Below are 16,927 nucleotides of genomic sequence, written 5' to 3'. Positions count from 1 at the left end.
TGAATTTAATTTGAATCATTCTTAGTTTTTTTCATGCAGATACTAAAACTAAAAATAATGTCAATGTTTCTATTCAATTAGTTTAGTTCATTTATACAGTGATAGAAAGAAATTTAGTTCACAGTTTTTACCAGAATATGTTAGTTTTTATTTTAATTTCAATCTATTATTTAAGTTTGATTTTAGTCTTTCAAAGGAAATATTCTGTGTTTTTCTCTCCAGAATGCACCTGCAGACGTTCCGAAAGAGTTACAAGCCTTCTTCCGCGCGCTTCAAGGGCCTCTATAGAGCGTCCCAAATCCCGCAAACCCAAACCCAACCCCAGACCCCGACAGGTCCCACAATGCAGAGCAGTCTCGCTTACGATGCTCAGGACACAGATGGAGCTCAGCTTTCAAGCCAGATGAAATCATAGAAATCCTATTTGAAGGTTAATCTATTTTTATAATATTAAAATGTACTTTATACAGATGATATTGGACGTTCAGTCGAAATCAGCTGCACACTAAACCACGGACGTTTAGATGGCTGTCTGACACCCCAGATCCCTCAGGTTGGGGTGGCAAGGCCGTCTTCGAGGAGAAGGAAGGCATGTTTACCTGGCAAACTACGATGAGAAGATCTTAAACCGACATGCTACTTGGACAAAATGTGATTCATAGCAGAAATGCAGGTCAAGAAAGAACAAAGCATCAGCATTATATCAGAGACACTTAGCGCGCCGAATCAAATCCTCAAGACTGACACTGATGTTACTACACAAAGGTGGCGCCACCACGTGGGACAAAAATGTCCGTTAATATTCCAGTAGGATCCTTCCTACAATTACCACCCACCCAACCACCTACATAAATCAGATGAAATTTTAGGATGTTTTTTTTTTTTCACTTAGAAATTAATGTTAGCGGTAAAATGTAGGAAGAAAAATGTTCCCCAGTGTAAAACACTAGGTTTTTTTTAAATGTGTTTTTGGAGTAGGGATAGAATGGATACGTCCAATACTTTTAATGTACTGTATATTTATACTAAAGTGTTTTTTTAAAGATATGCCTTTCTACTTTTTACTTGATAATGTTACAATTGTATTAAAATCAAGAGAAGCTGTTTTCAGATACTCAGGCAACCAATTGGAAACAATTTTGGTTCATTTTTAATATATAAACATTTTAAAAATAATGTCTGTTAATTCATTTGACAAGCACGTGTCTTTCCTTAAAGGACAAATTCCTAATGAAACTCGCAACAAAACAGGGTGAGACATACTTAAAGGGTTCACTGAGGGACTTTTCATTCTAATTAGCAGTGATTGGCAAAAAAAACTAATAAAAAACATCTGTGCGGTGCAGGAGTCATCATGGTTTTGTTTCATTTGTCTCTCAAAGAGAAAATATTTTTATTTTTTCCAACGTGTATATACGGGTAATTTAATTTAGTCACCATTAGGAGAGCACTAGCATAGAGATGATGATTCTCCAAGGTAACACGTGGCCCTATTATTTTAGGGGCTTTCGTGAGTCCACAACATACTACATTTTCCGACACACGTGTGACGTGTGACGTAGGTCACGTGTGCGCTTTCCGCAAACCCACTGAATGCAGAGTGGACTCAAACTTAAACAGTGAGAGACCCACTGTCTGAGACCATTACACACATGTTACTGAGGCCATTGAAGGGCATTTTCTACTCCCTTAGTGATAGTCCGTTACGTGAAGAACTCGGGTCCGTGTAAACAATGCGAGGCATATTTACGGAGCTGTCAGTGGACGTGACTTACGGGTAAAGACTATTGGGAACGTTATTCAGGGGCGGAAACTTACCCATTAGGCAAAGGTAGCGCCTGCATTGGGCCCCCAAAAGCCAAGGGGCCCCATAATGCTTTTTCATAGTAGGAGATGCGCATTAAGAGCGGAACACGCGAACGGTTGCTGTGTTACGGTGTTTATGCACCGACCAATCGTTCTGCGCGTCCCGAGTTGAACGTGCTTCGTGTTGTATCCAGCTCTGTAGGCAAAATAAAATTGTATGCATTATAAAGCTGACTTCCGACTACGAGCGCGAAGTCCCTCTTTACCCAGCGGCGCGCACACTTCTCTCTCTGCAGTTCAAGCGCGCGGCTGAAAAGGACCTGCGGCGTCAGTTCTTAAAACACTGATATGGTTGCCTTCATCTAATTTTCTATAATAAGTATAGCTGAAAATCACAGCACAGATATTGTCGTTCAAGCCTATTTCTGTAGCTCTATTTGATTTATATCAGACGACGGAACGACTTATAGATTATGTGTGCAGAATTAACTTTCTCGGAAGGGAGAGGTTAGGTATGTAATGGGTCGCGTTTCAGTCACACTTTCACATATTCATCCCGTTGTATGACAACAAAACGCTAGTCAAATGTTATCAATGAAAAAAGTTTTGAGACTTTTGCTGCATCAAAATACAGTATGTGGACAGCGACAGGCAAACAAATGTAATAATAAATAATAAACTAGTTCTACATTTGAAGTTCGAAGTGAGCTGCCCTGTCATGAGTGCCGAACTGCAAACAGGTTTGCTCGCCGTTTGTTAAAGTGCTCAGTGCAAAGAAAGAGAAGTAATAGGAAGATCGCTATTTTCGTTGTTCTTTTTTATCATGGGTCTACATAGACCTGAAGTATCTTTGCGAAAAAACCAATCCATGACCTATTGAAAATGTCTACTATTCATGCTCCTGTTAACTGGTATTCACTAATACTAAAACACTTTACTGCATAAGTAATTTTTGTATTACAAAAATGCCGTAAAATGAAAGTGTTACAGGTGTGCATATTGGACACAGAAACTTGAGTTTTAAGCATATGTCAGAGCAAGATATTTTCAGTTGACACAGCTCAAACATGCTTTTAGTCTGCGACTAGATTAAGGCCGTGTCGTGTGAAAACCATGGGAAAAGATGCATGTTAAGGTACAGTTATTGTGAACAGATAAAAATGTGCCATTACGTTGCGATTATTCACAAGTTAAACTAATGACAATCATGCCATTAATCATTGATTTATCTTTTAATGGATTGTGGACAGCCCTAAGTTAACATGACTCTAAAATAAAATGTAGGCTTACGCTGGTAACTAACATTTGCATTTGTACCGTGATAACGTCCATTATGAGCTGAGCTGTTTTGTTTTAGAGATGTTAACGGGGAAACACACTATATTTCTGACTCAAAAAAGCCCCTCCTCCTGGCGAGCGAATGAATGTGCATTTTCAATAATCCAGTCTGCAGTTTTTTGTGTCAGCCCAATGAGAATATGTAATCACATAAATCTGTTTTTAAATATATAGAATAATTGATACTTCTGACTAATCCCAGAAATATAAAGTTTCAGTTGTGAGGTTTATCATTTTATAATTTATTTTGTTTATGGTAAAAGCTAAAACAAAACGGTAAACTCAATTGCTATTTCGTGGTCTACCAACCTGAAATATCAATTAAAGTATCTGACTAATGCATAAATGTAAATTAAAGAATCCCATTAGAACATGTTACATAAAAAATGTAGAGAAACATTGGACACAAACATGTGGCACCATTGTGCAGCAGCAAGCATCACGACCAAAAAAGGACCTCGAGGGTTGATCTAGGTAAATGTGTGCAAATGTATAGGGCCCCATTCCTATATTTGCCTGGGGCCCCCAATTCACTAAATCCGCCCCTGACGTTACTGTACGCTAAAAGAGGGTTGCGCGTGGTATGTTTGCTTCTACCATTTTACCCACTTAAAATGTGTCCAATGTTTGTAAGCATGAGTATGTTTTGCTGTGTATGATGGCTTGGTGTGATAAAGAATGTATGCTTTTGTGTTGATATACACTTGAAATTGACACAAGTCATATGGTATGACGCGCGTGTAGAGACTCTGGCCGCATGCGCCAATGATAGAAACAACTAACGCTACATGCATTGAAAGAAACTACGCAAGCATGCTTGTTTATGTGTTTTTACAGTACTTTTATCGTATTATTTATACGTGTATCATTTATTTTAAAAAAAAGTATATGAAGTACAATCAAATGACATTCAAATAATTTGGCACAAGTATGGCTTAACTGTATAATCGAGTAAATGTTCATATATATATATATATATATATATATATATATATATATATATATATATTATGTTAATGTACACAATTTTATAATTGTATACGTGTGCTATTAAAAATGGTTTAAAAAAATTTAATGAGCGTTTGGTGCCAATGCATCCATCTTTTGGAGACTATTTTCTAAAGGTGCTGTCAGTAGGTTTAGTCAATAAGAACAATTCCAACTTTTCTAGATTTTTCAGCTTAATGCACTCAGTTTCAAACTGAAGGTAGCCCTGTTTTTTGCAGAGACAATAACACCTGCTGCACATCATCCTGACAGCATCTGTCCAACAGCAGTGCATCTCTCTACCCAAAACACTGTTGTTTAAAACCCAAACACCCTGACACCTGCACTCACCCACGGCCGGGCAGATATACTGAAGCCCCATGTTTACTTTGAGACTCTCATCTCATAGAAGCAAGCAGAGATGGGTTCTTTAACTAATTCAGTCAATGATTGAAGAAATTATCGGTTGCACTTGTGGTCAAAGTGCTTTTTGTCTGCATCGAAGCGTGAGCTTGCAAATAGAGTGCACACTAGAGCTCTTTCCACCCTGACCCAAGAGCCGCAGGGTTCTGTACTGTTTACTCACCATCCCGTGGTCCATTTCACATTGCAGTGACTAACTTCCTGCGCCGTCCTCAGGCCATGCACATATGGACATGAATAAGCATGTTTTTCCTTAACTTCCCCATCTAACAGAGATTTTGGTGATGATTATCACATGAGAAAGAGGGATTCTTGCCAAAAAAAAAAAACCTCCACCCGAAACAAGCCTCACCCCGGTCTGTTGCCAGTTTGAGCTCAGTCACTCTGTGTTGACAGTCCGTCATCCAGCATTTTCAAACAAACCCCAGCTGGCAGTCCAGATCAGAGTACATCATTTAATGCTGACGTCACAGATGGCTTCTGAATTCGGCTGGAGTAATGGAGCAGGCCAAATGCTAATTAACGCTGGATGAGGAGTTATCGCGTGGAGGGATGAAAGGTTTTACTGAATCCAGGGCGATGGCGTTTGGTGTTATTCTATTAAAAGTGTTCTTCATCTCGTAAGTGGTCCAGCAAATAGGCTTCGAAATAGAGTTGTGGGTTCTTAAGGTTAAAAAAAAAGAAAGAGAGAGAGAGAGAGAGAGGAAAAGCACATTTTAATAAACATATAGTCCATAACTGCATTACTGTTTAAAAGTGTTGGTCTATCTTTTTTTTTTTTAAATAAAGTAATACTTTTATTCAGCAAGGATCCATTAAATTGACCAAAAATGTCAGTAAAGACATTTATAACGTTACAAAAGATTTCTTTTTCAAATAAATGCTGTTCTTTTTAAATTTCTGTTCATCAAATAATCCAGAAAATCAAAAAATTATTCAGCAGCATCTGTTTCCAAAATCGATAAAATCAATGTTTTTCACAATAATAATATATTTAAAAAGAGAGAGTTTCTTTTGTTTTAAATTGTAATAAATATTTCACAATGTTAATGTTTATACTAATTAAGTTAAATAATGCAGCCTTGGTGAGCAAAAAAAATAATCAGAAACATTAAACAATCTTACAGACTCCAGACTTTTTATTTTTATTTTTTGTTAACAGTAGTGTATATTTCCAAGTCTTCTGAAGCTGTGCTATTATTTCATCATGTTCGGAAACAACACTGAAATTTAAGTTATTTTACTCTCTGAAAATCTGAGGTGCCCTTCATCATAGCTTCTCTAAAATTCATTTTCGCTTAGGCATATTGTTACTTACTGTAAAAATAGTTTCCCAAGACATTATTGTTTAGCATTAAATGTTTTCTCACAATATTGAATATGTGGAAGTGTGGATGAGATTTGAGCTGTGGCAGAGAGGAAGATTTTCAGCTAATAAAAACAGATCTGTTCCACACAAATACATAATTTGACTATATAGTGCAGGGTTTATTCAAATCTTACCCTCGAGGGCCAGTGCACTGCAGAATTTAGCTCCAACCCTGATCAAACTCACCTACCTGTGATTTTCTAATGATCCTGAAGACACTGATTAGCATGCTCAGGTGTGTTTGATCAGGGTTGGAGCTAAACTCTGCAGTGCACTGGCTCTCAAGGGTAAGATTTGAATAACCCTGATCTGATATAGTGCATAAGTTAATGTGGCCTAATTTTATGGAGCGTTTTTTTTTTGTTTTTTTTTTGATAACCCCTGGCTACTGTATTGTTTTGTTGTATGAACAAGAGCAGTGTCAGCATTCATCAGAACATCTCCTTTTATGTTGAACAGAAAAAAAGGCTTGGAAGTTGCGAAAATGATGACAGAATTTTCATTTTTGGGTTAAGAACAAATATTAAACCTTAACAGAAAATTAGTTTATTTGTATTAATTTTGTTGTCATTCATGATTATCATCTGTTAAAGGAATACACTGCTGTACTAAATCTGGTGAGAAGAAGCCACAAAATGTGTGTTTATCTCTGACACGTGTAGTAATATTAGAAGCGACCCGGGTGATCATAAGTTCAACATTATTTCGCAGATGAAGCTCTTTATGGAGATGGAAGTCTTCACAGTCTGTTGGATGCATTTACAGATTGTCATGTACCTTGCTGCTTTTGCAGTAAATATTTATGCGTAGGTAATGTCACCGAAACCACAAACCGATATTCTAGTTTTGTATTTCAGCCTGGATTAATAGAGGCCACCAAAGCCTTATTATGAAGAACTGGGTTTGCAGTTATGAATTCATGTCCTATATTAGTCCAGCAGCCTGTGACATTGTTCTCTTTCATTCTCAGGGTTGTAGTAAGAACAGCACAGGGCTGCATGTTGTATTGGGAAATGCGGCTGTGTGATATGGACTCCATGGTATCAGCCTGACCTTCGCCTACTTTCCTTTCAAAGGTATGCAATCCCCAACCTAATAAACCACTTTAGCTGTGGTGTTCTTGGAAAACTTGAGAATTGTGGCAGAGGTAATAGAGGTGATAATTCTGGATGATTGTTTTGTTTATTATTGTTGTCCTCTCGTAGAGTCTTGATTGTAAGAAGATGCCGGTCCCTGTACTCAACATCCACGGGCTGAGTTCCCCTTGCGCTCTGACTGCACCTTTCTGGCTGAGAGAAACCGGTCTGTCGCAGGACTGCCTGCTGTTCAGGGACGAGGTGGACCTCCACGGCCTGCACAAGAATAAACAACTGGATGCTGACGCTGGTCGACCACAATATTCTGCCCAGGTCAGTCTTCTGTTCTGTAGCACATATGCAATATTCAGCAAGAATGGATTCAATTCATCAAAAGTGACAGTAAAGACTTTTATCGTTTTAAATTAATGCCATTCTTTGTGCTTTCAATTCATCAATTGAGCATTCATTTCATCAAGGATGTTGAAAAACCAAAAATATTAAGCACCAGCACAACTGTTGGTCATTGATAATAATCAGAAAAGTTTCTTATGCACCCAAGTCATTGTATTTTAAATGATTTCTGAAGGATCATGTGACACAGAGACTGGGAGTAATGGGACTGTTGAAAATTTAGCTCTGCAATCACAGGCATAAATTACACTTCTGGTTCTTTCAAATTGTAATTATATTGTCATTTTTTTAAATTGCTGAGCATATGAGAGACTTTCAGAAAATTACCTAATTCTCATCTGCCAACTTTTAAACAGTAGTAGTTATATATTTAAATATAACACATTTATAATAATAGCAATTAATTGCAATAGAATTATGAAGCATTTTACTGCACCATATGCCTGGATGTACGTAAATGTGTGCTAAAAGGGTCTCTTTAAAAATTAATGGCAACAAAAAATAAATATCAGTATATTGTTACAACAGTTATTATATATTAATCTGATAAGTGCACCATTAATAGCGACCATATAAAGTGTTTTATGTACTGAACCTGTGACCACAGAAGCAGGATACGTGCTGAAATGTGAGACATTTTTTGATATATTAATATAAATAAATAAACTCATAAAATAAATACATTCTATAAATATATTCATATTCTAATATTAATAAATATTAGAATATGCCAATAATATATATTATTATTATTATTATTATTATTATTAAATCTGTGAAATGCCAGTAAAGTTCTGAAGTGAATATCAGTAGATTTGGTCAGTTGTTTTATACTAAATCTGTGTTATTCTGTAGTGCTGACAGTGAACTGGAAGACGCTGTTGTGGAAGTGATTGACCATCACCTCCTACAGAGGCCCACATCCCCCTCCTGCCCTGTCACTGTGGAGCCCGTGGGCTCCTGTGCCACCTTGGTGACAGAGCGCATTGCCCAAAAAGCACCTGAGGTGCTCGACCAACAAGTGGCTCAGCTTTTATATGGTGAGTGTCATGGCGATGTGATAAACACAGAGAGGAATGTGAGCTCTCGCAGCATGACTGCTATTCAATCTGTTAGACATCAGATGGGCTCAGCATGGTCTTCAGTGGCATTTAGTCGGAGGAGATAGTCAGTTTTGTTCATGGTACCCTCTAGATTTGACTTGATAGAGATGTGAGATGTCAGCAGAAAGATAAAATCTTGTTAACTTGCATAATGTATGTGTTGACAGGTGCCATTATCCAAGACTGTAGTAACATGGCACCTGAGGCAGGCCAAGTCACCCCTAAGGACAGCCAGTACGCCGTCTTTCTGGAAAAACGTTTTCCCAAACTGCCTCAGAGGGGTGCTCTCTTTCAGTCGCCTACAGAATGCCACGTTTGATGTGTCAGGTGAGAGGGTCTTTTTACTGTGTAGGTTAATGAACACAAACCACTTTGATGTAGACATAATAAAACAGTATAATTTGAAAGCATGCAATCATCACAAGTAATTTCATGGCACGCTTTTTGTATTTCAGGCCTCTCCACAGAACAGCTGCGTTTGACAAACACATGAAAGCAGCATCTGGTGGGGATCTAAAATTAGCTGGTCAGTGTTCATTTACATGACACTAGAGGTCAGTGCTGTATTTGACATATTACACTTGACCTCTTATAGCTTCTTCAATCTCTGAAGCTTGCAGTGTCTTGATTTGATTGTTTTTGGCTGATACCGCTTTAAACAAAAAAAACATAATTTATGCAGATATATACAATGCTGATATTTTGTCACTCATTATTGCATGTTTTTTTGTCACCTGATCAGTGTTTTGTGTTTGAATTGTTTAAAAGGATTTAATCACACTCTTTACTCTTAAAGTACTTTTTTGTAATCGGACGTTGCAAAATTCTATGGACGTCTTTTTTCCTTTCATTGCTTTTGCCCTTTCAAACAGACACAGTGTATGTTTTTTTAATTGCAATACTACATAGGAACAATGAAATAAGTATTATATAATACTAATATGATCATTTCGATAGAGGTTTTAAACAATAAAACTCACTTTTTTTGATGGAATATTACAAATTACTCACACCTCAGTCAATTTTATTAATTATTAAATGTAGATTCAGTACTGAATAATTGTTTGCTAGTACATGCAGAATGTTATCTTGTTTCTTAAAAGTAACTTTGGATTTTTAGTCTTGAAATTATCTAATACTTATAGTGCAAGTTGCTGAATAAGCAGCAATGTTATGCATGGTAAACAAAAGATGCTTTGTTTTATATATGTGTGAAAGAGGCATCCAACCTGTTTTGATCAGTGCTGAATATCAGGTTTTATCATTTGGGCAGGTAGTATTTAAGAGAAGATTTAATGAATAACTTTCAAAACATTGTTATATTGTCATATATATATATATATATATATATATATATCATCTATTATATATATATACTGATATATATATATATTATATATATATCTTAATATAAAGAGGGCTGTCAAACGGATTAATCACATCCAAACTATAAAAGTTTGTTGTTTTACAAAATATATGTCGTGGTGGATGTGTATATTTATATATAATGTAAATATACACACATACATGTCGCTTATTTAAGACATTTTACGTGTGTGGTGTGTGTGTGTGTATTTTATATATACATATTTGGGCAGGTAGGTGTAGGTAAGCAATAAAATGAAGAGTAATTATTAGGAATAAAAAACATGATTACAATAAATTAAATGATATCCAACAATTAATACATTGTCGGTATGTATGTATATATATATATATATATATATATATATATATCTATATATATATATTATAGGTGATGTATTGGTGCCTCTCTATAACCTAATAAGTTATGTTATGGAATTCTCATTGCAAACTTGCAGCATTTCTAAAACACTCTAGCCGGACTATTTCTGATGTTAATTTAATTTAGAAAGATCACATGCAAATGACCTGTTTTCTCCTAAATGAAGTGAATCTTGTGTTTGGGCTCTGCATTTAGCCTCAGTACTTGGTTCACAAAGAGAAGAAAGGAAATGTAGATTCTGTAATGTAAGGAGCTACTGTTGTGGGCACAAAGTGTGCTCATGTGTCCATCCTCGTGACTCCTCATAATACCGAAGCACAACTGATTCCAAGTCAGACACATCACCAGAGACTCACCGCAGGGCTGGGCGGCCCGTCTTGCACACCACTGATTTACACCAGACGTTAACCTCCGTGACAGACTCTACTCTTCTCTTGTTAGTACACACACAATATTAAGACACTAAAGGAGGACTGGGGAAAATTTATAGATTTATTTTTTATTTTTTACATTGATAAGTAAAAAAAAAATAAGGTCCACGATATCTTTAAAAAAATAATAACATGATATTACCCACAGAATCTCAATTATTACTTCAACGTAATAATGCCACTAAATTTAATGTTTTTACATAATAATTTAAGCTGTCAAATTACCAAAGAAGTTAATCAGAAAGATATATTGTTTCAAAAATGATTCAGAAGAGATCAGAGATGTCATAAAATGAATATTGATCTGTGTGTATTTTAAGATATCATTTTTCAGGTGGTAAATACCTTGCAACTGATCATTTTTATTAATATTTAGGCTTTTCTTCAGAGGCGTGGACTACAGCAGGACCTCTGTGAGTTCTGCCACAAAATCACAGCTCCAACCTTGGGGGTTTGCAGGACAATCTCTTTCAATGACAACAAGGAGACCTGCCGAAAAGATAGCAGTCTACAGCTCCCGCACTGTCTACCGGGAAGAGGTACTCCAGTTGATTTATACCTATCTGAGAACGATAGTTCAAATGGCTTACCTATAATGACTCGGCATATTTGGCGGATTAGGAAGGAAAAAATCTAGAAAAAATAATTTTGAAACACAAAGCACATTCTTCACGTTAACGAATTCATACATGTCTGTTTATCAAAAGTATTTTATGGTAAAACGCTCCCAGCAAGAATTAACCAATCAGAAAAAAGATCTTTCTAACCCAGTTTGTCTTTTAATGTTGAAATGGTAAAAAATGAAATAAAATAAATTGTGAATGACACTTCCTGTTGAATTAAAGATTTTTCTCACTTTACTAATTGATATCTGTATTTCCTTTTTTCATAGATGAGTAAAGCACTAGAAAAAGCCAAAAAACAACAGTCTGGACCTGAAGCCAATGGAGCAGTCCATATACGGATGTGAAGGCCTTTATACAGGGTAACACATTAGTATCCCGCAAGCAAGAAGGTAATCTCCATAATTTTCACAAGGACTTCCTGAAGGCGAGGGAAAAGAAAGCATATCAAGAAGTGGCAAACTACGAGAGGAACTAGATCTGGGATGATGTGGATTCACAATCAGGACAGAAGTGAAATCACAACAATGTCTGAGGACGATGGGATTGAGGACGATACCCAATTTCCTCCAACGCCAATGAAACAGTCTGGTGGAGGGGTGTCCATTAGACAATGGCCTACCAAAAATCAGTCCTGAGGTTTTGGTGGAGAAAGTAAGCAAGATTGCCAGCATGGAGGACACGTCTCCTGAGGGGCCAGTGATGAGAATCTGTTGTCCAAGAGAGTCTTGAATAAGAGCTGGAGAAGGAAAGTCCTTCTGCATCTTCAAGAAGATGAAGTACATATCCAACAGTGCTGCATCAGGGCATGAGAATGAAATGGCACTTTTTTTGATCTGTTAACTCACAAAGGTACGATAGTCTGAAGAGACCATTCTGTTGACTTTCTAAGAACTGGTACATGCTCGTGATCGAATGGAGCATTACATAAATGCATTATATGTACAATGTTTAAAGTTTGGCTACCGTAAAAAAAAAAAAAAAAATCAGATTTAGGCTGTTTATTTATTCTTCACAGTCATATTCATGTTTGATCTTCTAAATTAATCAGAAGCCTCATTAAGACACATAAACACATTATCTAAAATTGACAATAAGCACCCAGTGCAAGCTAGCTACTGACAGTGCATAATGAATTTCTGGTATTATACAATTAATTATAACATGGTAGCTATCGTTGCTTTTGATGCCAGTAACATTCTTCATTCTTTGTAGTGTTAATTAAAGTTATTTTCAGCTTGCCTGCAGATCACCTCTGTGGCATGGCATTGATTTCCCCAGAAAATCTTTTTGACTTCTCCCTTGATTTATAAAAGTGAATGGAAATTGCATTTACAGTAACACTCTCACAGTATTATCCTAGCAGGCAATCAATTTTTAATCTCATGTGGATACGGAGCTAAACTACCAGTAATCCCCTCTGTGGCCTTTTGCATGTTATAGGTGTTAACTGACCTGCTCCCGCTTAGAATCAGGACACCTGCATTTTAGTCATTGAGATTTTACCATTAAATACCAAAGACCTCAGTTATATTTGTGTGTGAGGCATGTTAAACGTTTGATCATTTGAGATTTAAAACTTCAGTATTCTGTTAGTTTATATTATTTTATGTCACATAATTTAATTGATGATTTAATGGCTTTGGGTACATTAAGGTTTAGGGGGAAAAAAAAGCTTTTTCATGAACAGTCAGTTTGATTTGTTATATGGCCTGTAGCTTATTAGCAGATTCATTCATACTGGACTATCATCATAATTATAATCATTATACTAATAAATACAAAGGCTCAGTCCAAGGCATTTTAAAGGCCAAATTGGATGAATCTTATATAATAACATGTTTTATCAGGCTGTTATATAAAGACTTTTTTTTTTCTCCATAGACGAAAAAGAGCTAATTTAGTTAAAAAATTAAACCGTTAAACAAAATCAGTTAATATCGGACTTGACACATATAATATGGTATGTTGGTGTTTTGAGGTGTTGTGTACCCCACCGTGAATTAACCCTGACTAATAGTTTGGTGAGATTTGACATGGTGACAGCAGAGGATTGCGCCTGCTGCCTCAGGGAACTAAAGCACAGGGTACTAATCGATTCCGCCAAAACTATAACACACAATATCCATAAATAAAATGTTATTGGATGTTGACCATGAAATGTTGATTTAATGTAAATGTATAGCTGTGCTATGGTTGTGCAAACAGGACATTCAAGAGCTCAATCTCGTGTCAAGTATTTTATTGCCAAAGGACTTTTTATTTTATTTATGTTCTCTGTGACTCCGGAGTATGACGCTTAACAACATTTTCAAGTAGTCTCCATATGTATGTGCTTCTGAGCTTTTTCTGTACAAAGACACAATTTCAATTGCAGGCTCATTTTTTAATTTTTCTTGTATACTAGTTTGGACGGTCCGTCAGAAGTGAAGGTATTTTTGTCATGGTTCTTAAAGAAGTTTTCTTATTCCTCCTCAAGGCTGCATTTATTTGATTAAAAGAAAAAAAAAACAGGAAACATCATTGTGGTATAAAAATATTAGTTACAATGTAATATGTCAAACACATATGATATAAAAATGTATATGTTTCAAAATATGAATTGGTCAACATTCATGTGCTGCAGTTTTCACGTGTCACATGATCCCTTTATAAATCATGTCTAATATGCTAATTGGTGGCTCAACTAACTTCTTATTATCAATGTTGAACACCAGTTGGGCTGCAAAATATTTTTGTGGAAAAATGTTAGTGTGTGCCTTTTTGTCGTTATGAATTAAAGAAGAATATTTATCTTGAATTAGCTGTTTAGTTGAATAACTGTAAAATGTCTCGTTACCTTTTGATCAGTTTAATGAATCCTTACTGAATTGTGAAGTATTAATCTTACTGACCTCCAACCTTAATTGAACAGTAGGTGTTGTGCACATAACAGAATACAAACATCAGCTAACTGTGGAGTAGGCTAATAGTCATTTTTAACAGAGTCCTGTAACCTCAAGGGTATTAAGGACCAATGAAGCCATGCCTGTCGGTGGCATCTTCCTCCACCTTCCCAGCGCTTCCCTGTGGGGGAGCAGAAGTTCTCAAAGCCGCTGAGCCAATGGGAGACCAGACAATTCAGTCAGCATAGAAGTCAGAACATGTTTGAAGAAACCTGTGTACTGAACAGTCAGGGCGAGTTCCCGGTTACACAAGACCCAGAGATACGAGACACTGAACAACTGGCTGTCCATTGTAATCGAAGTCTCATGCAACCACCTCAGGTGCATGCTCAGTCAATGCATTTCTAATCTCAGACACTTTCTTTTAACGACATTTAGATATGGGGACTTTAATTTATACAGACCAGTGGAAGGGTACTGTGCAAATGGGTAAATGTCAAAATTTAGAAGTGTATATATTGTCAATCAGAAATCTGCTTCACTAACACACTGAAGATAATAATAATAAATTAATGGATTTGTATGCAGTGTAACTGATTAAGTTCAACTGGGCCTCTGTTTATAAAGGTTTCAGGTTACCTAACTGGAACAAAACAGTATAAGATCAAAACCAAGTTACCATTACGAGGTCTAAAGCACATACAAGATTAGCCAGTGACTAACGGACGATGTTGTTGTGTAACATGCTGGTGCACTCCACCCGAAGTGTACAACAGAAAGAACACGATAGAAATCCTTGTACCAATTATGTGTCTAGTTATTTAGAAAGAGGATTTCAGAAAAAGGAAGTTGCTGTTGAACTGATTTCCGGTACTTTTGCCAATCTTCTTGACTAATATTTGAGACCTAACAACCACAGAAAGACATCTCCTCTCATATCCTGTCACCTGACAGACCATCAGATTTTCTGTCATATTTGACACAATAATAAGAATTTCACTGCTGTCACGAATTAAAAATGCAAATATAAATGGAAAAACAACAAAAATGTAAGTTTCTAGAATGTTTTAAAAGGGGAAAATACTTCTACTCCAATCTTTTCCAATGGCACCACTAAAAAATATATATGTCATTATAACTTTTGATGGTTTTAGACTGTAAAATTGTGATAATATTAAAACTGTTATGCAATATTAATAATTTCCATACCAAATTCCAAGTTCATGTCCGGACAAGAAGAGAATGCATGAAACTTACTGTCATAAAAACCCTCAGTGTTTATGCGATATGACTAATAATACATCCTTAATACAGTAAGTTGCAGAATGTGTTACTGACGTATTTTATCAGCCAAAACAAAGGTTTTCACAACAGCTGATTACTTTCCTAAATCTTGTAAGAGTTACATCAAGAAGATTTGCTGAAACAGTACACACCTACATGCTTTGCAGTGGATGTATCATGTTGTGAGCCACAACTTTATACATTGTTCTAAAAAAAATGCCCTACATATTTCTTGAAATACATTTTGACATCTGATAAGGTCAACATTGGTCTTGAGATTTCATGCAACAGTGTTGGTGCTGTATTGACTCATAGAGTCAGTCAGTCACTAAAAACATACAGCCTCCTGTTTAAGAGCATTTCATGTTTGAAATAATGTAGTCTCTGAGCATTCTTGATGGATAATAGTGTGTAGTGTATGTACCAGGTTTACAGGTTTGAAGCGAAGACAATACCATCAAGATCTGAATGAATTTGATACTGGCTTCACATCAGAAACAGGTTATGTGGCTCATGTGTTGCTGACAGCACACCGGCTCATTACCTGCCCAGAATCAGCTGAAAACAAAACTAGATTTTCTGGTCATTTGTGCCACGTGTAATTACCACGTGTTGACGTAAATATAATACTTGAGGTAGAAGAAACAGGAACAAAATTTTATGTTTGAGTTTGCATTTGACAAGTTTGACACAATATGTCAGAATATATTTGAATAGTATAGTCTAGAATAAAAATTACAAGCTACAATATTGGAAAAAAAAAGTTTAAATATGTAGATACAGTGCATGTTTTGAATAAATCTGTTCAGCATGTATAGAGGTATTCATCTATGTTTGGGTGCATATGCTGCTGTTTCCATTTTCTCACAAAAACTGCTCCTTGCATGGAAATATATCTCTATATATTTCATAAAATGAATGACAAATATTAATGACAAATATTGAGAAATCTTGCAATCACTTCAGTGAGTAAAAGAACTGAGACTACTTGATGGCCTCAATTTTGCACATCACACATGTAAATGCAGCCATTTTGTGTTATTGTGTTATATTTTATTTAAAAATAAATAAATATCTTATTAAAAATCCCAAACAATTTATTTACAGTTTGTGTCACAGCTGACAATGTAGATGTGGCTCAGAAAAAAAGGCACAATTTTTAAAAGCTTTAAACAACTTTAAAACTCACCAGAGCTCGTGTGAAGCTGTTGAACTCATAGCAGCTGAAGTATAGAGAGAAAACCTTCGGGATGAAGACTTTGATTTTGAAAGATTTCATAAATTTTTCTCTTTTAAAAATTAATGACAGACTAATAGTAAACTAATAACAACTACGGTTAAAGTTTTGTCCCAAGCCCCAAGCTGGTGAATTTTTTTTTTAATTTATTTATTTATTTTTAGCAGAAACTATTGGAATTGCTGGATCTAAATCCCCGCAGCT

General features: G+C 36.0%; 1 pseudogene; it reads left to right on the top strand.

Moving 5' to 3' along the window:
• Positions 1 to 223: 223 nt before the first annotated feature.
• On the top strand, positions 224 to 12,049 carry LOC122133991 (annotated as a pseudogene).
• The last annotated feature ends 4,878 nt before the right edge of the window (positions 12,050 to 16,927 follow it).

This window comes from Cyprinus carpio, chromosome A16, assembly GCF_018340385.1.
Source record: "Cyprinus carpio isolate SPL01 chromosome A16, ASM1834038v1, whole genome shotgun sequence".
NCBI lineage: Eukaryota > Metazoa > Chordata > Actinopteri > Cypriniformes > Cyprinidae > Cyprinus > Cyprinus carpio.
The sequence above is the reverse complement of the archived record's forward strand: the minus strand, read 5'-3'. Positions and strand labels throughout refer to the sequence as shown.